Source organism: Pinus tabuliformis, chromosome 3_1, assembly GCF_031772625.1.
Source record: "Pinus tabuliformis cultivar Carrire ecotype Pingquan chromosome 3_1, CPIR1, whole genome shotgun sequence".
Taxonomy (NCBI): domain Eukaryota; kingdom Viridiplantae; phylum Streptophyta; class Pinopsida; order Pinales; family Pinaceae; genus Pinus; species Pinus tabuliformis.
Window position 1 is genome coordinate 355,243,746 of NC_142301.1, and position 27,011 is coordinate 355,270,756.

A 27,011-nucleotide genomic window follows, 5' to 3' on the forward strand; every position below is an offset into this window, starting at 1 on the left:
CTTTCACAACACCTTGCTTGCCCATTCACACAACCCAATCAGCCACATCATCAAAATGCTCCTGCTCAACTAATTTCACACCCCCACCATAATAAACCAGTACAACATGCTTACAATGTTGAGCTGGAAAATTTACCCACCCTTCCCACCCATTCTATCTCACATGTGTCATTAGAGAAAACCTACAATGAGATTCAGAATGTTTCAAATGCAAAAATTGTAGAAGTTATGGAAGAAAATGAGGTTTCTTTTACTATGCATCAACAAGCTATTTTAAAAGCTCAAGAACTTCATGATATGATGGCTATGCGAAATCAAGAAAATAAAGGATACATTGAAGATTGGTTTCACTCCATCATTTGTTTGCAACATCACTCTATGCTTCAACAATTTTTGATATCATTTTTTCAAGGGAAGCCACCTTCTCATACCCTAATATCCATTAATATGCATTTTTCAAATTTGGGTATGCGTATACATGAAGCCTTATGTCGAAAATGGCTTCACTGGAAGTACTCATATACGTAGCTATATTCATTTTTCAAATCAAAATAGGTTAGTGTATAAAATAAAACAAAATAAGGACATAAATAGGTGCATTTTGTTCTTTTGTAAAACTAGGGTTTTTGTTGCAACATGCTATCGAAATCAACATCGGTGATAATTCTTTTTATAATTTGTGTATGTAGATGAATCATAATGGAAATAATAAGTTCTACAAACACTCATTTTCATTTTTATCACCAATTTGAAAAAATGCTTGAATTTCATTTTTTTGGCTTGCGGGCTTGATGAACTTTCTGGAAAAACAGTCGGGACAGTCAGTTTTTGGAGGCCTAAATGACCATATTTTTAAAACCTGTTTCTATCCTAAATAGCCCTTTATGTATACTTTCCAATCCAATTTGAATCACTCAATTTGGATTTGAAACGAAAAAGTTAGAGCCAAAACATTGACCGGATGTCTAGCGGGCAGCTCAGGAACAGAGTTGGGACAGTCACTTTTTGGAGGCCTAAATGGATGAATTTTTAAAACCTGTTTCTATGGTAGATTCCCCTATGAATATAGTTTACAATTCAATTGGAATCACTCATTTTCGATATCGTATGGGGAAGTTATGATCAAAATACTGACTGTCTATCGTAAATCAGCACCCTTAAAACTATGTTTTTCCGGCTGTTCCTTACAATATTTGACCTATCAATTCTTCTTGTCTTCAAAACCTGTTTCTATTGGAGATAAATAAATGAATCTACTTTCATTTCCAATTTGAATCATTTGAATCCGACATCAAACGAAAAAGTTACGCTTGAAATATCAACTGTTGGTCTAAGCCGGGTAATCGAAGATGACTCTATTATGCAGGTTGTTCTAAACAAATTTGACATATCATATCATTGAGTTTTTAAAACCTGTTTCTATTGGAGATACACTATTGAATTACCTTTCATTTGGCTTTGGAATCACTCAATTTGGACGAAAAACAAAGAAGTTGTGATTAAAACACTGCTGGTTAGTATGACTGACCACTGCTCTCCCGCAGGTAACAAATAAACTTTACTTTGTTATTTTCTCTATGGATTTGTTATATAGAGTAACTACTTGTTAGTTTTTTACATAATTCTTGGATTAAGGGAGCCTGTACACCTCTCTTTCTTCATGATTTAATGTTTTATTGCAGGTAGATACTCGTTTTTTGCAGGTCTTGGGAAAATAAAGAAGGTCAACTTATGGACGAGTGATTTTTCAAAGAAATTTTTATAAAACAAAGGAATTTTATCCAAATCATTACCCAACGGATTCATAATAGAACAAATGAAGAATTGATTTCAATTTCAAGATTCATGTTTTGTCACTGCTGCCAAAACATTTTTCAAATAGATCATTTTTTTGACATAACATCATAGCTGTTGTAACTCAATTTATTTATTTACATACTGCTTTTTGTTGTTTCTTTTCTAATTTCTCTTATATTTTGTGTTTCAGGTGTTGCTTCATTCAAACTGTGACCCATCCTCAGCTTCAATACAGTGAACAGCTAATTCATTCTTTGCGTGCTTGCATTTTATGGTTGTATATTTTGCTGTTCCTTTTCTGAAGGAACAACATTTGTGTGCATTTTTTGTCGTTCCTGCTGTTCCTTTTTCAAAAGGACATCATTGTCGTGTTGCTATTTATTTTCTAAAGGAATAGCACTTTTTGGTTCAGCCATTCATTTTGCTGTTCCTTTTTCACAGTACATTTTGTTGTTCCTTTTTCACAATTCATTTTGCTGTTCCTTTTCAAAATGGAACAACACGTTTGCACTTTTCCATTTTGCTGTTCCTTTTCGAAATGGAACAACACTTTTTGGCACTTTTACATTTTGCTGTTCCTTTTCGAAATGGAACAGCACTTTTTGCACTTTCACATTTTGCTGTTCCTTTTCGAAATGGAACAACACTTTTTGCACTTTCACATTTTGCTGTTCCTTTTCGAAATGGAACAACACTTTTTGCACTTTCACATTTTGCTGTTCCTTTTCGAAATGGAAAAGCACTTTTTGCACTTTCACATTTTGCTGTTCCTTTTCGAAATGGAACAACACTTTTTGCACTTTCACATTTTGCTGTTCCTTTTCGAAATGGAACAGCTGCTGTTCCTTTTCGAAATGGAACAACACTTCTGCACTTTCACGTTGGGTGTGTTTTTGCTGTTCCTTTTTCAAAAGGAACAGCATTTGGTGTGTTTCTGCTGTTCCTTTTTCAAAAGGAACAGCAGTTTGAGTTTTTGCTGTTCCTTTTTCAAAAGGAACAGCAGTGCGTGTTTTTGCTGTTCCTTTTTCAAAAGGAACAGCAGTTTGAGTTTTTTTGCTGTTCCTTTTTCAAAAGGAACAGCAGTTTGAGTTTTTTTGCTGTTCCTTTTTCAAAAGGAACAACAGTTTGAGTTTTTTGCTGTTCCTTTTTTCAAAAGGAACAGCAGTTTGAGTTTTTTTGCTGTTCCTTTTTCAAAAGGAACAACAGTTTGAGTTTTTGCTGTTCCTTTTTCAAAAGGAACAGCAGTTCGAGTTTTTTCTTGCATGGATTCTTCTCTTTCAAAAGGAATGACATTTGCATTTTCGCGTTTTCTGTGTGTATTTTTGTTTTTTGGTGTGCATTTTCTTTGATGTTCCCTACACGGAACACCACTTTTTGAGTGTTTTTGCTGTTCATTCAAAAGAGCAACACTTTGGGAATATTTTTGAGGGCAACCATTTCCTTTCTCTTGTGGGATTATTCATAGTTCAGCTCAACCACATTCTCCTGATTCTCTTTCATGGCATGAAGTACACTACTTTTATGAGGACAGGAATTATGGATTCTTTTGAAGCAAAGTTAATATTATTCACGTTATGATCTTTAAAAGGACAGCTCCTTGATGATAGATTCTTTTTAAAAGGGACACAATTATTTATATATTCCTTTACTGCATTGTTTTCTGCTGTACATGATATTGATTGATCATCTTAATACCATGCTGGTTCCACCCTTCCTGGTTATAATCTTCTCTGTCTGTAATAAATGAGATTATGGGTATATTTTTTATATTGACATGTTCAACTTCTTCCGCCATCCCTGCTCTTAAGGAGTACTGAGTCTCCCTCTTTTTATCATAAAAATGTGTAATAACAACAAAATTTTGTTCGCAGATGGAGGATAGGGGGTCTCATTACGAGCCAGCCTACCATGTTCATAAGGCTGTAACAAAGTGACATTCCCATTATGGCCACCACACCAGGGTTATGATCCATTGGATAGCCAAATTATCCTTGGAACAGGAGGTCTCATCACGAGCCGGCCTGATCACTTTTGCTACCTCCTAGTGAATGGCAGTGTGGTTGTCTGGTTACCACGCCAGCACACTGATCTCTTCTGTACAACAGCACTAAAACTCTCCATTTATAAATTGAGGATCCTGGCTCATATGGGTTAAAAAGCAACCCTGCCGAGGCTATGGACGCCTACTGGCAGCAGCGGCTCTGCTTATGGTATTGAAGTTATATCTTTTCGTCAATTATTATTATAATACCCTTTTCTTATTTTCTTTTTATCAGAGAAGTTATTTCCTTAACTTTTTCCCTGTTTTGAACCTTTATGCATGAGCAATTGTTTTATGATCAACCGCATCATTTTCAGCTAGACTACTATCAGCAAAGCATCTTTTTAGCATATTGTTGTCCTTTTTCGTTTTGTATAAACTATCATCAATCCAAAGCGTCCTATCTCTTATTCATAACTCTCTTTACACACTTTGCTCTCAATATAACCATAATTTCACTGTCCTATCATTAATACGTGTACTCTGCTTCACTTATTGATATATTTTTCATTCCATTGCCTTGCCGTCCGCACCACCCCTCTCATATGCTTTATGGTTATGGAACCCTTTTTCCAATTGGAGGGGGACTGTATGCATTATGGGGTTGCATGCGATATGATTACTACACTTTGCCATACTTTGTTGATTTGACAACATATTAGTATTGCATGTATACATAAGTTTTTCTAATTGCAATTTTGCATGCATTTTATCTGTTGCTATTCAAAGCTAACACTATGGATTCAAGCACATTGTATGCAAAATAGTGTTTTGTTTACAGGAGAACACCAAGTATGGGCAGAATTTTATTCGTAGCATGACCACACTATTGCACTTCACAGTAGAGGCTCGTGAACGTGAACAATTCTTCAGACATGATGTGCTTCCCTAGATTCTACCTTTTTGCATCGCTTTCAGCACCAACTTTGCCTACATCAGCTTCAACAACTGCCAGTCCATATATGTCATTCCACATTTTTGGAGGTAAAACTTGAGGTAAAATTGCATATTTTTCTAATTTATTATAAATTTAGGAGAATCTAATGCCAATCCATTTTGAGCATTATTTGTCATCCTTCATTCCACATCTTTACCACTTCCCCTTTTTCAGCAGCATATCATTTCCGAGTCTGGGGGAGTGTTCCTTAATTTCTTTCTTCTGACCATGTCATTCATATTCTTTCTCATCCATTGCTATTCTTATCCATTCTCAACACCTCCCTTATTTCATGTTGTTTTACACCAAGCATAGAATTCTACAGCTGGTAGCAACCACCTCTCTTTGTTTTCTAGCATCGCATGAGGACATGCTAATTTTTCAGAGAGGGGGAGGAATTGCTATACATGATGGATGTTTTCTACTTTCTTCCTTATTTAAGGCATACAATTTCATTTTTACACAGTGCAGAAATTGATTTCCACATATTTTTAAAGCTATGAACCAAATTCTTGTAATTTTTGGAAAACACATACGTATCATTAATACAAACCCACACAATTTCAAGAAATATTGGTTCATAAAATTTCGGAAATCATGAACTCTCACCTACAGCCATTTTGTTTATATCCCATGATCCGTGCATCAAAACGATTTGATTTTTGGATCATAGAGACATTCATGTATTGTAAATTTACTTGCAACATTTCAACAAAATCTGGTTTGTAGTTTTGAGAAAATGCTTAATGAAGTTTGCTGTTATCTATATCATATTTTGATGCAACTTCATACATATAGTTGAATGTTAATGTAAAAATTGTTATGCCTTCATCAAGATTACTAAAAGTGAAGGAAGAATTCATTTGTTCTATCCATTTCATGAGCTGAGAGGAACATATTTTTTATTGCTTGGTTAACACATGGTTTTTGTCTTTGGGTTGCATGAGGACATGCAATATATTCAGTTTTCGTTGCATGAGGACATGCAACATATTGAGTGTGGGGGTGTGTGGGGTCGTTAATATGCCATGATTATTCTCACTTGAGAAGGTTTATTCCACCCATTTCCACCATTCTTCATCATGACATTTATTATAATTTATCATTTAAATCCATTTTATAAATAATTTATGCTCTCATGGATGAATGTTATTTATTCTATTTTATTTTTAATAAATTGATTATTATGCATTAATTTATCAATGATAGTTCTAATAAGTTGGTTGTAACATCATTCGCCATTCTTAGCCTCCAAAGTAACTTCTAGATTGAAGATTTGATTTTTAAATCAGCCAACTCAGAAATTCGCTGGTTTAAGGAGTGACAGTTTTGCGGTTAAGATTCTGAGCAAATGAAGACGAATTTGGAAAATCCGGAACATGGGTTTTGTCCAGAACGGGCCCAAGTATCTTCTTAAAGAACAGTTTGCCCAAATTCGGCTTGTACAGGGAGAAACGCAGGGTTCTTTGAGCACGATTTTCTGAGATTTGCTGTTGCGGCCACCCTCCAAATCTTAGCTGCAAACCTAAATCCGCCTTGTTCTTGTTGATCAATGGGTTAGAATCAACCTAAATTTGTAAGAGAAATCATGATTGTAATTATCCATGCTCCGATCTTCTTTATTTAAATGAAACCCAAGATCGGAGATGGGGGGGAGACGTGATGATGGAAGAATGATAGAGAAATGATGGACAACGGTGGTGGATTCTTCATGCTGTAGCTTTTGCTGTTGTAATGATTCCAATTGGCTGATTAATAAATGAATAGGGAATTGCTGTTCATTCTTCTTATTCTGAAGTGATCCCGCAGCATCCGCTGGCGGCTAAGGGCCCAGCCTATGGCGGAATACGCTGCTACTACTGTATAGTATCTTCTTTTGTTTTATGCGTGGTTTGCTATCTTTATTGTTCAGTAATCTGATGCATGAATACTATGTGATCATTAATTCATTAATCTTCTTTCTGAATTCCTTGTGGCGATTCTGCGTTATATCATTAAGTCTTTTCCAGAATTGATTGCATGGTATCAATCTGAATCGGGTATTTCTGTTACAGAGCTTTTGTATTAAACATTACCATCATAAGATTTATTTGAAGTTATGATCCGGAAGTAATGTTGTATTTGGAAACATAGTTATCATCTCAGATTACTATCTTAGTGTGTTGAATGTATATATGATTGCTGTTCTATTAGTGTGTTTTGTATATATGATAACTGCTGTTCCATAATTCATTTGTAAATATCTTCTCGTAAAGTAAAGATCATTGGAATTGCTTTTGCCGATTGTTATTTGATTGCGGAATGAGAGTTCAGTTCTAACTCGCGAGATTTAGTTCTTTTAATTGCTGTTTCATTTACTGCTGTTCTATTTCCTTTTGTTATTTCATTTTTACTTGCTGCCATTTCCTTTTTCTTGCATTTATTGCGTTGGTGTGAGAGGAGGATCAAGGCTGTCGTGAGACACAGCAGACGCTATTATGCTCCCAGAACCATGATCCATACTCTAATTCCTTTTGCATCAATTTCTAGAGGAATGAGCTATTGCTACTATATCCTCGATTGATGGTTGTTTGAATGAATGAGTTAGTTTAAGACATTTTCAGTTTCTTGTTGTTTCAATTAGATTTCTTTTTCAAGCATTCATTTACTTTTGGGTTTTAAGCACTATACTGCGAAACATTACTCTTAAGAAAATAGCTGCCTCAGACAGAGTACACTCTTGAAATAAAAAGTTGTCCCTGGGTTGATAATTAATGTGAGGTAATTAGGAGTTCACAAGACACCTTTTTATCGCCCCACAACAGTCCAGATGTTAGAGGGGAATCCGGTCGTCAGAACTTCAGCAAAATGACTAAGTGTTTGAACAAGTGAAAAGGTGCATACATGATCTTGCAAACAGACACTTACATGACTTGATGACGAGATGACTCAAACCATCCAGACACATATACTCAACATGACTGAACGACAGTGTGAGCGACAAGTACGACGCTTGTGATTGATCGTTGGATGACTGCGACAACACTTGTGCGACAGTGTATATGACTCCATGTGTGAGAGCGACATATGTTTACATAGTGAACACAACAAGTACACATGAAGTGAAGACCTTGTGTATGACCAGAACATGGTCACAAGCATGAATTTAACATCAATGTGAAAAATTTGCTAGTGAAATGATCAAGCAAGGTGGGTGTGAAGACTCACACGAGCTCACGGAGTGAACCTGAGTGTGTGTAGGCATCAAGTAAAACTCTCAAGGGAGGCTTCGAAATTGGATGCATGCCAAAATTTTGGAGGGTGTGGCAGCCGCTACAACACTTGGTAACACACTGGTAGAACTGCAACTTCTTTGTTTTGGTTCATTGTCAGCACAGGGCCTTGGTCTTAGTCAAACATAATCAAAAGTTTAGCTTGATCACAGTGTTTCGAAATTGGGAAGGGTAGTTTAGCTCCCGATTTGAAGGTTTTCAGAGTATAAGTTTTCATCTCTGGTGTTGCTCCACTACTAGCAAGCCTGGACAGTACCCCAATGGAGTCACACAGGAACACATGCATTGCTCCATTGCCAGCAAGCCTGGTTAGTACCTTGGTGGAGTTGCATGCTTCGCCTCTCTACGCAGGAAGCCTTTCTCTTCTTTCGCCTTTGATTTTTTTTTTAAGAGGACTATGCATAGGCACTTATTTATTTTTGGGGCAAAAGATGGATCCCAAATTATTGAGAGTAGAAGAGGTTGTTCCTTCAGAGAAGCATGTAATACCTCTGACAAAGGTTTTCTCATTTAGATTTTCCTCTTCTCCATTTCTACTAGTTGGATGAGCTTGAACACATAGAGTAGAAGGCTAAGTATAGGCATGGGGCTTCCCACTGTGGACATAGGTTCATGGTTGGACCAAAACTTCCCTTTCAGATGGTTCATATTTTCCGTCAAGGTTTCATTGGCCAAAGGTTATAACCAAGCACAGAGAAGATGGACACAAGACTAGCCAAGTTCTACAGTGTCACAAGTCTCTTCATGTCTTAGACACATACTCATTCAAAAGCCATAACTCTGTAAATGGCAACACTTATTTCTAGAAAACAAAAATAGCAAGGTATTAAGAAACTCAAACAAACAAAAACAAAAATAGTAAGCGAAGCAAACCAAACAAAAACAACAATATTAAGCAAGGAAAACAAAATGAAAACAACAAGCAACAGGCAGACTATGTACATGGCACGGGGCCCAGCCCGACCTACTAGAAGTAGTGCTTGAGATCATGGCCATTGAGAGGAAGGTTGTCATTTTCTTTCATCCTTTCTTCATGGAGCTTATGGAGTGTATCCATCCTACACTGAACTAGCTGACAAGGCTTGCCTTGTGATTCTTGGGACAACTAAAGTGCAGGCAAGTAGATATTGGGTGGAAGGATGTCTTCTTTACCATAGACCAGGAAGTACAGTGAGGTATTCAGAGAGGGTTTGGGCATTACGTAGTCAACCCATAGTGCATTCGTCAGAGCAATATGCCAGTCGCGCTGCCTAGAGAAAACAATCTTTTTTATTATGCAGATGAGGTTTTTATTCGTGGATTTTGCTAGACTATTTCCTTGCGGGTAGTAGTCGGATGAGCGGTTCGGCATAATACCATTTTTTAATGAAAAATCATAAAGATTTAAAGATGAGAAGTACGTTGTATTATAAAAAAAAGTGATATCAGAAAGCTGAAGTGTGAGATGATGTTCTGCTGGAGGATTCTGATGACCTCCTAGTCATTCACTTGATTGAGCAGAACTACTTCTGTCCACCACGTGAAGTAATCAATTATGTGGGAAAATATCCCCAATGATGTCCAAGCCCCATTGTTGAAACGATTTTGTCACTGCAATAGGGTGCGGTGGGGTTGCTGACCTTCGTGTTCTTCCAGGGCATCACTGATAGACTAGGCACTTGCGGGCATAAGCGTGTACATCCTTGAATAACGTGGGCCAGTAGAAACTGGCTCGTATAAATTTGTGTGTAGTGGTGTTCCCCGCAAAGTGACCCCTGACGGGTCCATCATGTAGATCTTGTAATACCTTCTCTGATTCATGTGCCTCCAGGCACCTGAGCAAAACTCCATTGTTGTGCTTCCTGTAAATCACTCCGTGCATCGATTGATATGCTAAAGCTTTGAGGTGCAATGTCCTCTTCTATCTGATGGAAAAGTGAGAGGGTACGGTGCCATGTTCAAGGTACTGGTGCACATATTTGTACCAAGAGGTTCTAGTGTTGCTCGCCTTATATCATACATCTCAACTTCCTTCTCCTAGTCGGCGAGCTCTTCTTCACTCTTTGGTGCATGTACTACTTCAGCTGCAAGTCTGCAGAGCCCATGTCCTTTGATTGTGTGAACTGGCTTGATTTCAAGATCATACTCTTGCAAGCCTGTCATCCAGTTCACACGTCGTTCACCCAGTTCTTGTTGTACAAGCAGTGTGCGGATAATGGTGAGGGACATAGACTATGCAGTGGTTCTTCAGCAAGTAGGGTCTGAAGTGTTTCACCACCTTGTAAACTACATATGATTGTTTTTCAATGGTGGGGTAGTTAAGTTCTGGTCCCTGCATGCTTGCACTCATGAAGGATATGGGATGTTCATCGTTCATCTCGTCCTTCTGAGTGACTACTGCAGCGAGCGAATTATCAGAAGCGAAGTTGTATAGCAAGAAATCCTTCTTGAAGTCTAGGATGTAAAGTGTAGGCACTTCTGCAATAGCTTGATTGATATGGGTAAATGCATACTTTTCCCTCTTGCCCCAACTGTAGACTGCATCTTTCTTGATCATGTCCTGCATGGGCTTGACTATTTGCGCATAATCCGAGATGAACTTCCAGAGGAAGTTTATCTTGCCCAAGAAGGACTGCATGGCTTTCTTATTGGCTGGGTGAGGGATCTATGTAATAGTTTGGACCCAGTCCGGATCCACCTTGATTCTACTTTTGGAAACAATGTGTCTGAGAAGGTTCCCCTTAGACACTGCAAATACACTCTTTTTTGGATTCAAGGAAATCCTATATTTCTGGCATCGCTCAAAAATTTTCTTTAGATGGCATATGTGGTCCTCACGTATTCTTGAGAACAAAATCACATCATCAAGGTATACCACTACGCTCTGTCCGACGAGTCCACGAAAAGTGATGTCCATGGCGCGTTGAAAGGCTGCGCCTACATTTACAAGCCCAAATGACATTTGTCTGTAAGCAAAAATACCCCACTTGGTACGAAAGGTAGTTTTAAGTCTGTCAGGTTCTGCTACTAGAACCTGATTGTATCCTCAAAAACTATTGAGTAGGGAAAACTTCTGTTCCCCAGATACTATTAGTAGAATGTGGTCCATAGACGACATGGGGTAGTTTTCTTTGTTCGAGGCACGGTTCATGTTTCGGAAATCAACACACAAGCATATTTCCTTGGATTTCTTACGTACAAGAACAAGGTTTAAAACCCACGTGGAATGAAAAACTTTGTATATGATCCATGCATCCAACAACTTGGTAAGCTCTTTCTGTATGAGGGGTTCAAGTGATAGGTGTACTTTCCTCAACTTCTGTTGATATGGCTTGACCCCTTCTTTGATCGGAATGATGTGTTGGATTATTTGTGTGTCATAAGTTTTCAGATCATTGTACGTCCACGTGAACACATCTCGGTACTATTTGAATAGGTGGACAAAGGCTTGTCTCTCTTGCTGTGTGCAACATGTGCCGAGATTGACAAACTTCAGATATTGTTCTGTTCCCAAGTTGATTAGTTCATGCATCATGGTGGAGCTATGGGTTTTTCTATTCCTCGGCCCTTGAAAATGTTCTTGCAAGTCATAAAGCTTTTCCAAAGATGCCACACCCTTTGTGATGAGGTGGCCCTTCCTGTTACCAGCTTTTGTTTGCAAAGAGTGTTCGTGCTTGTCATCATCTATTACTGCATCTTTGAATACATCGGAGTTGGCCATGAAATGCAGTATCTGTTGATCATCATTAAACACGTGTAAGTTAGTTATGTTATCCAGGATAGATGGTTTGTACAAAATTTCAATAGTAAATCTATCCCTAATCGGTGACATTCTTGAAGTTGCATTTTCCAGAGCATTGGCAACTACATTATGCGTACGTGGTACAATAGTGATGTTAAATGCTTGGAAGTTAGAGATCAGTCGCCATACCTCTTGCTGGTAACTTTTGAGATGCGGTGACAAACAATGAATGGTGTTACGTACCTGCCATACCACTATCTTTGAATCACCTACCACTTTGAGCACGACCACGTTGAGGCTGATGGATTTCTGCAAGCCCAACACAAGTGCTTCATACTCAACAACGTTGTTCGTGCACTTGAAATCCAAGCGACTTGAAACCAGATGCTTCCTGTTGTATGGTTTGATCAAGAAACTCCTGGCTTCTGAGCTGTCCTATGTCTTTGATCCATCAAAGTACATGGTCCACAACTTGTCTGTACATGGACCATTTGACGTGCTTGTACTATTGCTACTACTGTTGCTATTGCTACTGCTAGTATTGGTACAATGTACTATACATGTTTCATTACCATCAGTTGGGCAAGGAAGGAGACCCAAATACGTGTCTGGTGGGGTTGGAGCTGGATGTGTAGGATAACACCCAACGTTGTTTCCAGGAGGTAGTTTCCAAACATGAGCTCTGTGAAGGCCAACGGTTCATTCTTGCCATTGATAGGAGTGACATTGTGCCTCATATACCTCTCAGATAACACCCAGATTTGATTGTTTTTTCCCTTGTATGGAAGGCACATGTGCGACTAGTCTGTAGCGAAATATCCATTTAGATTGCTAGACTAGTCTCTGCTGAGTAGTAAACCGTATGCTTCCGGTATGTCCACAACAAAAATGTTGATGCATTGGTGGACTCGACTTTCATGAGATAGTCGGATGATCATGTCTCGAAGTTCACCAATGGATGGTACAGATGTTTGATCAAATTGGATGATTTGTGTGGATGTCTTTCTCCATTGTGCATTGATATTTTTAGCAATGGAGAGCGGCACGACATTGGCTTCCGCTCTAGAATCAACCAAGCAGTTGTGAACATTGCAGTTAAAAACTTCAAATGAGAGTAAGAATGGAGGGCAACCTGAGTTTTCTTCTTCCATCCAGAGTGTGTTTAGCATAGTGGAAAGAGATCCAGGAGGTGTGCTTGCTCCCTTGCTGGTAGAGGCTGCGCTTTCTGTTGCTGTCTATCCCAATGTTCGTAGCAGGATGTCTCGTTGACTCTGGATCTTAGCTAGCTCGAACAAACTCATGTTCGCGTGAGTTTTCTTCATGTCATCTACAATGTTGTAGTCCAGAGGTGGTAGACTCACTGAGGTGTTCGAGGTAAGACTGATGTTCATGTTGTCCAACAGAGTGTTCTGCAGTTTGCTACTCATGGACGTACTCTTTTCCGCCGCTGTCTTCCCGGACTTGTTCTGTGTTTTCTTCTTTGGGGCGGTTGGTGGATCAACCTTCCTCAAAAACAATATCATCTTTTCTTGTGCTTTCCCAAGTGTAAGGGGAGCCCCTTTACTCCTAATATTGTAACGATCATTTTGCTTTTGGGGTTGTTTCTCGATGTTCACCTTCGATGCTACTTGCGAGCACTGATACATGTTCACCACATGCCCAGAACTTGATGCTTCATCAGATGCAACATCTTTGTCATTATCTTTGTCTTTTAGCTGTTCCTGCATATTGTTTTCTACATCAAATGTATGACTGCATACAGAGCTTATGACTCGCTTCCATTCTGAACAAGAGTTCTATGGGTGATGTTCCTCGTGGAATGAACATAATTCAGAATTTTCACACTGATTGAGGTGGAACACAGAGCTCTGCATAGCTTTTGTAGGGTACTGGTTGCTGCCTGATGACATGCTTCCTTGTCTCTGTCTAGGAAGATGGCTGCTCGCAGATGTGTCTGTTTTTAGTTGTTTAAGCTTAGACACTTCTGTTGTCAAGTTCTTAACAAGGCGATTGAGGGTTTCAATATCATTTGTTTCCTTGTCTCTACCTTTGCTCGCCACTACCCAAGACTTCTTGCTTGCATATTTGGGGTCCTTCGCTGGTTCATCGTCCTTGATGAATCTAATCACGTGCAGGTCTTTCTCAACAACAATAGCATCTTCCTAGTTTTCCAATAGTGTTGGTTTCGCAGCTCGCTTGATGAACCGCGCAATGCTGGTTGACACTAAAGATGTGTAGTAATCAATAGTGATGGATTCATGAGCTTTGGTGTCTGCTGCAAACTTGCTCAATATGCATGCAAAACTCTGATTTAAATCTTTTACCTTTTATTTCCCCTCCATCTTCAGGCTTCCCAATTATTTGAGTAACGTAACTGTGGTCTTGTCATCAGTAAAATTTTCAAGAAACATGCATTTGAACACATGCCAGTTATGTATGGAGTTGGCTGGAAGGCTGTGATACCATGCATCTGCGCGACCGTCCAAGGTTCATGGAAACATTATACATGATATGTCGTCATACCGTATCTCAAGTGTTTGTAGCTGTAGGTAGAAGTTGTCCATATGGTCTTCTACCTTCACTGTGCTGTCAAGGTTGAACTTGATCTTCATTCTCTCCGCTCATTTTGGCATCTTGTGCAAAGCACCAAGGAGAGCCAATGGTCCCTGAGTCATCCATTCTAGATTCTGGTCAGCCATCTCTTTTCTTCTTCATCTTCCTCTTCTTCTTCAAAGTCTGACAGTTCCAGCTTTGAGTTTGTTGGTTCGTCTCTGCCTCCGCCTCCTCCGCTGCCTTCCCCTCCACCTCCTGTACCGGCCCAAGATCACAAGGGTGTCTCATTCCCATTTTTAGAAGACCAGAGGTTCATCTCTATCTTCAATAGCTTCTGCCAGACCTTCAAGTGTGGCAATAACTTCTTCTTCCACTGACGATACAACAACCCTTGTGGGAGTGGCTCTTGGCTTCCTTGATGTGTACGAAAGGTGTTGTATGTCTGGGATCAATATGACTGCTTTCACGAACTAGCGGGTGATGGGATGAACAGAGCGAAGGTGATGATATGGAATTTCATGTTAGTCTTGGGAGGTGAGAAGTAACCAACTGCAGAGTCATGCGTAGGTGAGAGGGAGTGCGAGTTACTGCCTTGACTAGATGGTTGATGAGTGAGTGTGAGAGGACATTCAACCATGTACAACTGGCAGCCCTCCTTCTAGCACCATAAATGTTGATGGCACTGGACCCGCCAAAATTTAGGGGATCAACCCGATATGAAGTCCCAACTAGACCTCACACCATTTGGTATGGGAGTCCCATCTGGTATGATGTCCCAGTTGCCATTATCTTAAAGATTTTCCTTAGCTCTTGCTTGTTAGCACATGAGAGTGGTCTGCTTTGTCTTCAAGTAGTGAGGTTTGTGTGCCTGGTGATTGCTAGTGTTACTTGTGTCAATGGTTCTTTCACAACAGGATGTGCATAGCTTCCGGAAGAGCAGTCCACATAGATGCGTGAGTCACAACACACAAGGAAATATAACACGTAAAACACACAACAGAGGATTCCATGCAAGTGCGACAATTGTTATAACAAGTTTACGTGAAAGGCCTGTCTGATGTCCGGGGAGGTAACCAACATGGGCAGGAGCATGTTAACATCTCATGCAACACATTTTCATTAATATATATGTATTACAACAACTGAATGAGTTTAAGTGTTAAACATAGGTTAAAGAAACATGCATTACAAGTGTTCAATATCAGTCTTACAATAGTTACAATACATGTGTGAAAATGTGCTGGCCTGTTAGCAGGCTTCTAAATTAAGTGAAAGTTCCAAGACACATCATTACACCATACATCACTAACCCCATGGGCGGGGCATTGGAGCCACTACTTACTCCTCAAAGAAAATATTACAGACTCTCAAGGCTATGTGGGAGGAGCCAAGGTGAAAAGTCATTTTCATGTACAAATGAGGGGGTATTTATAGCCAAGGGTGAAACTGACCCTTGTGGCTGTTCGACTACCCTCATGACTGTTTGACTTCCATGACCTTTCGACTTTACATGACTCTTCATATGACAAGTGGGTCTCTTGGACTTCCACATTACATTACATTGATTGACAGTATGGCCCACAGTAGAGATGTGGATGACATGACTCATGACAAGACTCGACATGAGAGTGTTGGTAAATTTGTTCTGCTGCTGGTGTTCTTGTCGAGCTGCAATGTTGCTGGGTGATGGATGTCCTCATGGTGTGTCATAGCTTCACCTCTACATGGAAAAGTGCACGGAGTCTTCGATGGTCATTGGGTTCACTTGATTTTGCATTCACACATTGCTCCTTGCTTGTATGTTGGCATGCTTCACAAGTTTGTCCGTTCGCGAAAAGTGCATGTTCATCTGTCTGTTCGTGCGTGAACACATCCTTGCATGTTCGTCCGTACGTTCTTCCGTGAACACATCTTTGCATGATCATCCATTCGCGAGCAATTCTCTTTGCATGCATCATTTGTTCGTCCATAGGCGAACATGTCCTTTTGCATGTACTCCCTTTGATCATCTCATCTGTCGTTGTGCCATGTTTATTTGTGTACCTGTATCTACTGTCACTCATGAAGAGATGACAAAAAATCCATAAACCTCCTAGTCTACCATGATGCATGATCGTTTCGGATGTAGGTGACCAGGAGAGGAGACAAGGTTGCGAGTTGCAAGTTGGGATGGAGGCTCCGAGCACTGTTGGTGAAAATTACGCAGAAGTCATTGGTGATAGAGATGGGAAATTCTGATCGATAGTGACTATCCGATTGATCTAGTTCATCTGGTGGACAAAACTATGAAATTTTTGAGAGGAGAAATCTGGGCTATGGGAAGGTTGGGCAAACAAAATCTGCCCAATTTTTGGAGGGAGCGGGCAGCGGGATCCTGGCAGCCAAAACTGCGCAATTACTGGAGGGAACTGGCAGCTGGCTGCTGGGACCTTGGCAGCAAAAATTGCACGATTCCTGGAGGGGACTAGCAGTGATCTCATGGGACATTGGCAGCAAAAACTGCGCAATTCCTGGAGGGAACTGATAGTCAGATGCTGGAGCTTGGCAGCAAAAACTACGCAATTCCTGGAGGGAACTCGCAGTCAGCTGCTGGGAGATGTTGGTGGGGAAAACTGTGCTAATGCTGGGAGGCTGGCGTGCTGATCACCTCTGCACAATTTTTGAGGTGAGCAGATTGTTGGGCAACAGAGGGCTTTCTCATGAAAACTGCGTAGCTTTCTGGGTGAGCAGCTGGTCAGCTGACTAGTGGGTTGGCTAGAAAAACTGCACAATTTTTTGGGGGAGACAGGGATGGGCACTTGGTGTCTCTCCGACCTGTCTGTGAAATTTTCTCAATTAGCAGAGCGAGCAAGGTTTGCAGCCTCTGCACAATTTTTGAGGGGATTCAGTCCCAAGGTGACCACCGAGTCAAACTCTCCGGTTGACCAGCATGAAGGTTGATTGATCTGTTTGCGGGAAGCGCAACTTGAAATGGCTTTCTTGGTGCTTCTGCAGTGTTCTAGTGACAATCGATTGAGTCGATGGTGGGGTGAAGGTCCATATGTCAGAGGGGAATCTAGTTGTCAGAACTTCAGCAAAATGACTAAGTGTGTGAACGAGTGAAAAGGTCCATACACGATATTGCAAACACACACTTACATGACTTGACGATGAGACGACTCAAACAATCCAGACACATATGCTCAACATGACTGACTGACGGTGTGAGCGACAAGTGTGACGCTTTTGATTGATCATTGGACGACCGTGGCGACGCTTGTGCGATGGTGTATATGACTCCTTGTGTGATCACCATAGATGTTTACATAGTGAACACAACAAGTACACACGAAGCGAAGACCTGCAACTTCAACAGCCGATACCCAAAGTGAAAACATATATAAGTTGAAATTTTCTAAACAAGATAATTTGAAGAACATGGGAAGGAACACCTGAAGGGGTTCTCTGAACATGAGATCGGCCCAAAAATGAGTTTGAGGTCAAATTGGAAAGGATGGTACCATGATGAAGATGATTTCGTCCTAATCCTTATGTCATTGATGATTTTGAAAATGGAGGTTGTGAGCTCCTGAACAAGGCTCTGGAAGATGAGATAGAGAGCAATATATAGGGAAAAGTGGGCCATATGCCACCTCATTTATACTTGCTAAGTTGGAGTGCGGAGCTAGGACGGGGAGTTGTTTTCTACTGTAGCGATCAAACTATACACTAGATAAGCGCGCAAGGACATACACGTAAGATGAATTTACCTAAGATTTGTGATTTTGGTAGGCTAGGGTAGGGAGGTCGTATAGGATGGCCTGTACAAACTTATTTTTAGGAAAAGGATAGAACCTGTGTGGGCGAATGTGAAACAATTGCGCGGTTCCCGCATGTTAAGGGAATATAGTTACACACGTACCGCGACTATGGGAAAAACAACCATGGGGTCCTCTGCGTGACGAACCCACGACTTTCGGGCTTATAGACACACAAATAACATGACTGTTCAAGAAACAATGGTGCAACTTGCGCGTCTATGGGAGAAACAAACGTGTGGTCATTGGGATGACATATTCGTGACTAAAGGGTTACCAAAATCACTGATTATGTGTATGTATGGCTGAATTTAGTGCGATGCCACACATTTTCTTGAGGGACAGACGTGTGCTTGCACACTTTTTATTAATATAGGCACGCGGGTTGAGAGAAAGACAATATTTTAAGCCGATGAGTCTAATTTTGGTTTTCTACATGCTTTTTGGCAGGATGGGTATGATTGGGAAGGAATGCAATTGGGATCAAATATGGATAGCAGTGGATGGAGACGCTCAGGTGAGTGCAACGCTGGCCAGATGGGGGTTGTTGAAGTTTGTTCAGAACCCATTGCTTAGGTCGTAAGTGGATTTCCTACATTTTGTGATAGTGAGATGGGAGCTAGATTTAGAGGCATTTAGGATATGGGGTCAGTATTTGACATTCAATGCTGTAGTGGATATCTATTTTTTTATAGGATTGGTGCCATACGAAGAGGTAATATCGATGCCACTTCTACATGGTCAGGTGGACATGCAGGCATGGGTGAGGCACCACTATGGGTGCAATGATATTGATCAGGGTTGCGTCCGTATTAATAGCATTTTGGATTTAGTTGAATGATTCAATCTAGCAATGATTGTGTGGCTCACTGGGTCAACACCTCCTCACAATGTTTTTGGACCAAATACCATCGTCCTTTAGAGTCTTTAGGGGGGAATCTTCTATGACTGGTCTAGTGTTGTGCACAGAGGGATGACAACACAACTTACACAGGTGCATAGGGGGAAGTCATAGAGTTTTTTTTACACTAGCATCCTTTGCAGAATCCTTTATGAGAGGGTCATGATGTTGTGTCCTATATTAGTAGTGCCTCCAAGGGCTCCAAGAGATCCATGGATACGACGGTGGGCCCCTGTGATGCCTCATGCAGGCGGGGGTAAGGTGGAGTGATACTGGAACCCCACGATAGAGGGTTGGTTTATGTCCAAACCTCAGATGATTATGGAGTACCCATACTATGGCATGGATTTCAGGGGAGATCCAGACATGGACTTACCCCCTGGTGATGCTTGGGTTCTGGCAGGTATGTGCTTTGTGTGAAAATTCCTAGACTCGAAGAAACCCCTATTGTAACAAATCTGAATCTACTTGACCTACTTGATTTTTAACATACATTAACCAAGTTATTCTTCTAAATACTGAAGCAAATTACTTCTGCAACCTACACTAATTAAATATTTGATCTCATGAAATAGAAAATAGAGCAAAGAACAAGATACATAGGATACACTTATTTTTGGACACAATAGTCCCCGGAAAAACCCATTGCGGGAAAACCAATGCAACAGTTTTGAGGGTTTATTATTATGTAGGGGAAATATCTGAATACAAATATATTATTCTCATCTAGAAATCCTTTATAGATAAAATACGATGGAAAATCAGAGATAGTTTTACCTCGCTTCACCCGACAGAATTCTTGCTGATTCGACACAAGATTGGCTAACCCCAACTATCTCTACATTGGCTCTACGTCACCTTCTCTGCCCTCTACATCATCTCTCCCGGTTGCTCCGGAAGTTCCCAAAAGTTTTGGCAGTTATTGTTGGCTTATTGGGGCCTGACCCAAGTTCGGAAGAATTATTTAGCCAAACAAATCCCACAACTACCAGCCCTTTCGGCAACAGCCCGTGAAGCGCAGACTGAGGTCTCACCCGAGGTAGCAGGGGAGGGTGCTGGAACTAGGTTTTCACACCCTCGGGATGTCTTGGATATGGTTTGGGGCTCGCGCACTGTTCTGCAGCCTCACGCTACACTAGATCCGCGCAGATCGGAATACCCTTATCGCACTTATTACAGATTGAATCACTTATTACTAGTTTGATCTAGTTAAAGCGGTCTTTAAGCAAACATTTATTACTTTGGTTACTTCGCGCATCAAGATTAACCCAGTTCACATGTATTCAACCGTAGCAAATGTAGAAATCATAACAGTTCATTTATCATAAAAGAGTAAAGTCGCAATTAACAGAGAATTCAGAAGAAACTTATCTTTATTACCAATCCTCAACAATACATCCAGATCCACCCTGCGCACTGAGTTGCATGGGTCCACGCACACAGCCGCGGACTTTCCAGGCCTCTGCACACACAGCTGCAGAGCCTCTACCTTCTATCCTACTCCTTCGATTCAAACTTACAGACGCTTTCAGGCTATTTCCTTTAAGAACCCATTACATTCCATCTTTCCCCAGAAATACTCTTCCCTCATAGAGCCACGCTCTATTTATACTTTCTCTTGGCCCGCGATCCCTTTGCGGGCTGACTCTATTACTATTTCTTTACATTATTTTCGGGTGGACTACCCTTTGACTTAACCTCCTATAGTTCGCATTCCGCACTTTTCGTGTAGTCTTTTATCCTAATATTACCCAAAATTCCGGGCTTCACACACCATACTCATTTCGCAAGGCTTGCGCTACCCAACAATCCCCCAACACAATCATCATGACTCATCCCAAGTCATTTGCTGGTGTGGCTAGACGCTCTGCCTTGGCTTCAGGGTTCACCTCCCATTGAGTGGTGCTCATCCTTCGGTTGCTCCTACTTTGTCTCCTGCAATGCTTCATCCGTCTCCTGCTTCAGTGTTTCTACCACATCTCGCAACCGATGATGCTCATTTTGCTCTGCTCAGTTAACACAGAACACCCCCTCTGAGGATTTTAGTGTGAGCGGGGGAGCCACATACGGGACCTCCTGGTACCACCGTAGCCCTTTCCGACCATCGTATCTTCTCTTCGCACTGTCCACTGCAACCTGTGTTGCAATTTTGCAAGACCCTGGCTATTTTCTGTAGGATCCCAATCATCGAGAACCATCAGAGGTGACTTATTGACTGCATCTCCACCCATGGTCGCCATCTGTCCATCCTTCTGTTGTTCTGTTGTAGTGCACCATCCTGCCCCTAGGCGGGGCGACGACATCCAGACCAATTCTACTTCGCATTCCCTTTTTTCCAGTACATCCCCTGCTAGTGATGCTGCAGCCTGCGGGATACCCGCAGCTGTCAATACCAGACTCCTTAGAGAGTCCTGCTCCTCCCTCGGTCAGATTACTACCTTCGAGCACATGCCTGGTGTAGAGATGATGAAAAACTCCCTCTATATTTCCAAAGCGTACGCTGCCCAGCGGATTCCCCATGGTGATTTATAAGCCATGCGAACTTCAAATGCCTGGATTGCCACTTGTTCTAGCTCATGTAACCTTGCAATGTGAAATCTGTGGCCAATCATTTCATATCTGGCTCGTACTATTGCTCTTAATTACCTGCCGCCCACTCCCTTTTTCCATAATGCAGCCCTCTTATCATGAACAATGATATTAACGGTCATCATTCCTAGGAGCAGCGCACCCCCGTGGCTTTGTCCGCGGAACCATGCCCCTGATTGTTGGCCAAATTTACGTGAACCCTGATACCCGCGCATCTATCCCCCAGACTACTTTATCATCCCTCACTCTCTTTCAACTAGTTGGAGTGGTGAAACTCTCCTTGGAATGGTTAGTTAGGCGGTCGGCCTACCCGTATAGAGCTTCAGGTGACTGCCATTCACTCTTCCTGGGAAGGGGTCTCCGTTGAGCTTAGCTAGCTGAACTGCACCCCCATCAATTACTTCTTTAATGACATATGGTCCCAACCAATGCATGTGGAGTTTACCTGGGAATTTCTCAAACTTACTATCATATAACAATACAAGATCATCCTTCTTGAATGTGCGCACCTTGATATGGCAATCATGCCATGCTTTCTCGCGCTATTTTTGTACCTGCTGATGAAATCCTGCCAGAAATCGTTCTTCGTCCAGTTCATCGAGCTGTGCGAGCCTTTCCTCCAAGGCCCCATGATCTACCATTCCTGTAGCTGCTACAATCCGTAGACTGGGCACGATGTATTCCATAGGCATCACAGCCTCTTTACCATAGACTACTCGAAATGGTGTTTGGTATGTTAACTTTTTGCACGTAGTTCGGTATGCCCATAGCACAACAGGGATGTGCAAGTCCCAATCATTCCTTCACGCATTGCAAATCTTAGTTAGCACGGTTTCCAAAATTTTGTTGAATGCCTCAACGGTCCCATTTGCTTGTGGATGGTATGGCGTGCTTTGTTGGTGATATATCTGGAATTCCTCAGTGAGCGCGCTGATGGTTTCGTTCAAAAAATGCATTCCTCGATCACTCATGAGAATCTTAGGACACCCAAACCTGGTCAACACATTCTCGAACAAGAACTTTGCCGCTGTCATGGCTGTGCAATCCTTAACTGGCTGTGCTTCTGCCCATCGGGTCAAGTATTCAGTCGCAGTGATAATATAGCACACGCCCGTCTTCCCTCATGGTTCAATAGGCCCGACGAAGTTGATTGCCCATTTCTCAAATGGCTGTAGCGTTACCTGTGGCTGAAGTGGCATTTCATCCCTTCGTGACGGCTTGCCCGTTCATTGGCATACATCGCAGGCCCGACAATATGCTTTTGAATCTTGATGTAGGGTGGATCACCATAATTCGGCATGAAGAACCTTCTGGGCTATGGCGTGGCCCACATAATGTCTACCAGCAACCCCTCCATGTGCTTCGGCAAGGATCTGTTCTCGTTCAAACTCTGGTACATATTTGCGTAATATCTCATCATGGCCCATCTTGTAGAGATGGCCGGAAATCACAGTGAAATCTGCTGCTCGTGTCACCAATTCCTTCTTTTGTTGCACAGAATATCCCTGCGGCGCAGTTCCGGTAGTAAAAAAATAGATTATATTTTCAAAGTGGCCATCTGCAATGTGCACTGCATACAACTAGGCATCCAGGAGTCCTTCTTCTATATTTGTGGGTTCCTTGCCCGTCTTAATCCGGAATAAGTGGTCTGGACCCACATTCAGACATCTGCCTTGAATCCCTTTCAGCTCCATAATCTTGGTAGGGAATAGGTACCGATACTCTTGGAGTAGCTCGATGACCTTTTCCACTATAGAGTCATCCCAGTAATCCCCAAGCGTAGCATACTTCGGTTCTTCATCTGTTCCGATATTCACTTGCTTTGTTTTTAATGGCACTGTGACGTCTGGATCTTCTATTTCGGGGCCGCGCACTTCTCGACTTCCTTCAGATTTTGGTATATTGATGTCGCGCAGATCATCCTCGTCACCTTCTACTTTTACATTGTAACATTCCAAGGCCCGACTCAGTTGTCGCAACTAGTCTGGTTGTACGACTTCTTCCGGTTCTAGCAGCATTTTGAAAATTGCGGTCTTTACTAGCTTTAATGCGTCGTCCACTGTATCCATCCATTGATCCTCAAAAAGAAATGTTGACAGAAACCTTTCGTGCAAGATATCCCACTCCCCTATGCCATGTCATAGCTCTGTTTCAGTATACCAATTCCTTGGGATGACCTCCAAGGTATGATAAAATAGGTGCACCCATTCTGGTTGCAACTCCTTGCCATAGGCTTTGGTCCATTTGCTCAGGTGTATGTGTGGATTCTCTCATCCATCATATTTCTCCGTTAGTTGGAGTGCTGGCTTCCCAAATTGTATCTGCATCATGCGCTTACAGCTTCGCCAATCTACGAAGGTTCCTTCATGGGTACCCCACCATCGCGCCGGTGTCACACGCAATGCCCATTTGAGCACATCAAATCGCTAGTACTCTGGTACTGCGCTCTCAAACTTTTCCAGGAATTCATTTACTATTGTGAGCCCATCATACACCAACAGCTTGCAGTCCTGAGCTTTAACACAGTACACGGATTTTGTCAGCATATTGCAGTTTAAAGTAGTTTCCTCGTTCATTCTATTCCTCCATTGCTCGTCTTCTTCCTCCAAATCATTGGTGTATGGTTCTACGTAACCCTACGAAATTCTCCATTCCTCCATTACCTTACCCTTTATTGGCCTTTATGCAGCAATTTGGTAGAAGCAATCCAATGCTTTGTCCTGCTCATCGTTGCGCACAGGTTTTGTGTAGTGGGGTCCCTCGGTTGGATTTAGTGGAACAACTACGCGGCGTGAATTTTTCTCAAATATCATCTTCCTCTGCTTGAGATTAATAATCCCATTCATGTCAATGGCCCAGTCTATTCCCAACAATGCGGGGTACGGGCTTTTTTCGTCCACTATCTCAATAACTTCAAAGTCTGTTCTAGTGCTCGCACCATCTAGGTCTACGGTGATTCCTTGCAGCCTACCCATGGGCAAGATCTTTTGCTAATTGCCATCCCTAATTGGATTGGAGACCATTGGAGTGGGGGATTGCCGATAAGCTCCCACGGCTACTTAGGCAAGACGTTTGCATCCAAACCGAGGTCCAGAATGACCTGATCCATCTCATAGTCGCCAATCCGCGCTATTAATCACATTTCTTGTCTAGTCCGTGACGTATGGCTCCCCATTCGTCGGACTATGTGAGGTTCTCCCCATCCTGCGTATCTGTTAATTACCTCCTACAGTCCTTTCACTGCCCTATTATTGCGAAGTAACTTCATGCAGGTTTCTAGAAAAGTTGTCAACATCGAGGGACCTTTATATGGCTCAGACTAATCCCCTTCTAAGGTTGCATTACCCCTTAGTACCATATTTACTTTAGATTCTTCATCACATGGTTCGGCCCTTATCATCTGCACATTTTGTGTCATCGTAGGAGGTGCTGTCCTTTTTTCACGAATCTGTGCTAGCAGCATAGGGCAATCTAGTAGTTCATGGTCGAATTTCTCACAATAGGGACATGATATTCGAGTTGGATTTGTGCAATCCCACGTGTAATGTCCTGGTCCTCCACAATTGTAACAAATTAGCTGTCCTCGACCCCTTCCTAGTCCCATTCCGCCTCGTCCTCGACCTCATCCTTGGAATCCACCACGCGCAAACGTTGCACTTGGGTTTTGACCTCGCCCCTTAGTCTGCATTCGGTAGGCAGATGCCTGATCTACCAACATCCGGCAATCCCTTTCCTCGTGACCCACCAATCTACAAAAGTTGCAAAAGAGCTGCTGGGGGGTCTGATTATATTTCGGCAACAAGTGGCAATTATTCGTGTTGTGTTTCCCTCCTACTTGACAGATTGCGCACCAGAGCGGGGCGATCACGCTCGGCCCTGCCTATGCCTCTGGTCGCAACAATGTTGGTCCCCTTGTGACCACAAGATTCACTGTGACTGGACAAGGGTCTTTATCATGTCCCTAGCCCCTACACTTGATGCACCAAACTTCTTCCCGAACTTCCAGCGCTTGGTCTTGTTTTAACTTTTGTATTTCACACAAATTTTGGACCTACGCTTGGATTTGGTGAACTCCCAAACCTGGGTCCTGTACCAGGGTTTCGTGCAGCCGCATTGCTACCTCTAGCTCTTCTGCTTGGGTTGAGATCTTCTGCTGTGAGAAAGCCGATTTCAGATATGGTGTTAGTGATGCGATGAACCAAGCGCGGTGCTGTGCGTCCGTCAGGGTCATGTTGGCCTCGCGAATAGTGCTTTTTAACCTTTGATCTAGATCCCACAGAGTCTCACCAGGCATCATTATGATCTCTTTGAATCCCATGACTGACTGCAATTCTGATTTTGGCTGGCTTAACTCCTTTTTTAATTTTGTGTGGATGTTCGCTATCCCCGCCGTTGGGTTGATGCCTGAATACTTCATATACCATGTTAGCGCTTGGTCCTGCAGTGTGCTGACTAAGATAGATTTCTTGATATTATCATCCGTGATCTGTTGTGCGTTCCATACTGAATTCAATACAAACCAAAACTTTTCCGGATCTTCATTGCCTGCTCCTTTGAATACTGGTAATTGGATGGCACTTGCCATTACTATCGTCCTGATCTTTCATCGCTCTTTTCTCTAGCGTCCTCACCTTCCACACTAGACACCTCTTAGGTAGATCCCAATCCCGGCAACAAAACCATTTGTTGGCTTATTGGGGCCTGACCCAGGTTTGGAAAATTTATTTAGCCAAACAAATCCCGCAGCTACCGACCCTTTCAGCAATAGCCCGCGAAGCACGGACTGAGGTCTCACCCGAGGTAGCAGGGGAGGGTGCTAGAACCAAGTTTCCACACCTTGGGGATGTCTTGGATATGGTTTGGGGCTCACGCGCTGTTCTGCAGCCTCACGCTGTGCCAGATCTGCGCAGATTGGAACACCCTTAGCGCTTATTATAGATTGAATCACTTATTACTAGTTTGATCTAGTTAAAGCGGTCTTTAAGCAAACATTTATTACTTTGGTTACTTCGTGCATCAATATTAACCTAGTTCACATGTATTCAACCATAGCAAATGCAAAAATCATAACAATTCATTTATCATAAAATAGTAAAGTCGCAATTAACATAATTCAGAAGAAACTTATCTTTATTACCAATCCTCAACAATACATCTAGATCCACCCTGCGCACTCAGCTGCAGGGGTCTGCGCACACAGCTGTGGACTAACCAGGCCTCTGCACACACAGCTGCAAAGCCTCTACCTTCTATCCTACTCCCTTGTCTCGGACTTACAGACGCTTTCAGGCTATTTCCTTTAAGAACCCATTACATTCCATCTTTCTCCAGAACTACTCTTCCCTCATAGAGCCACACTCTATTTATACTTTCCCTTGGCCCGCGATCCCTCTGCGGGCTGAC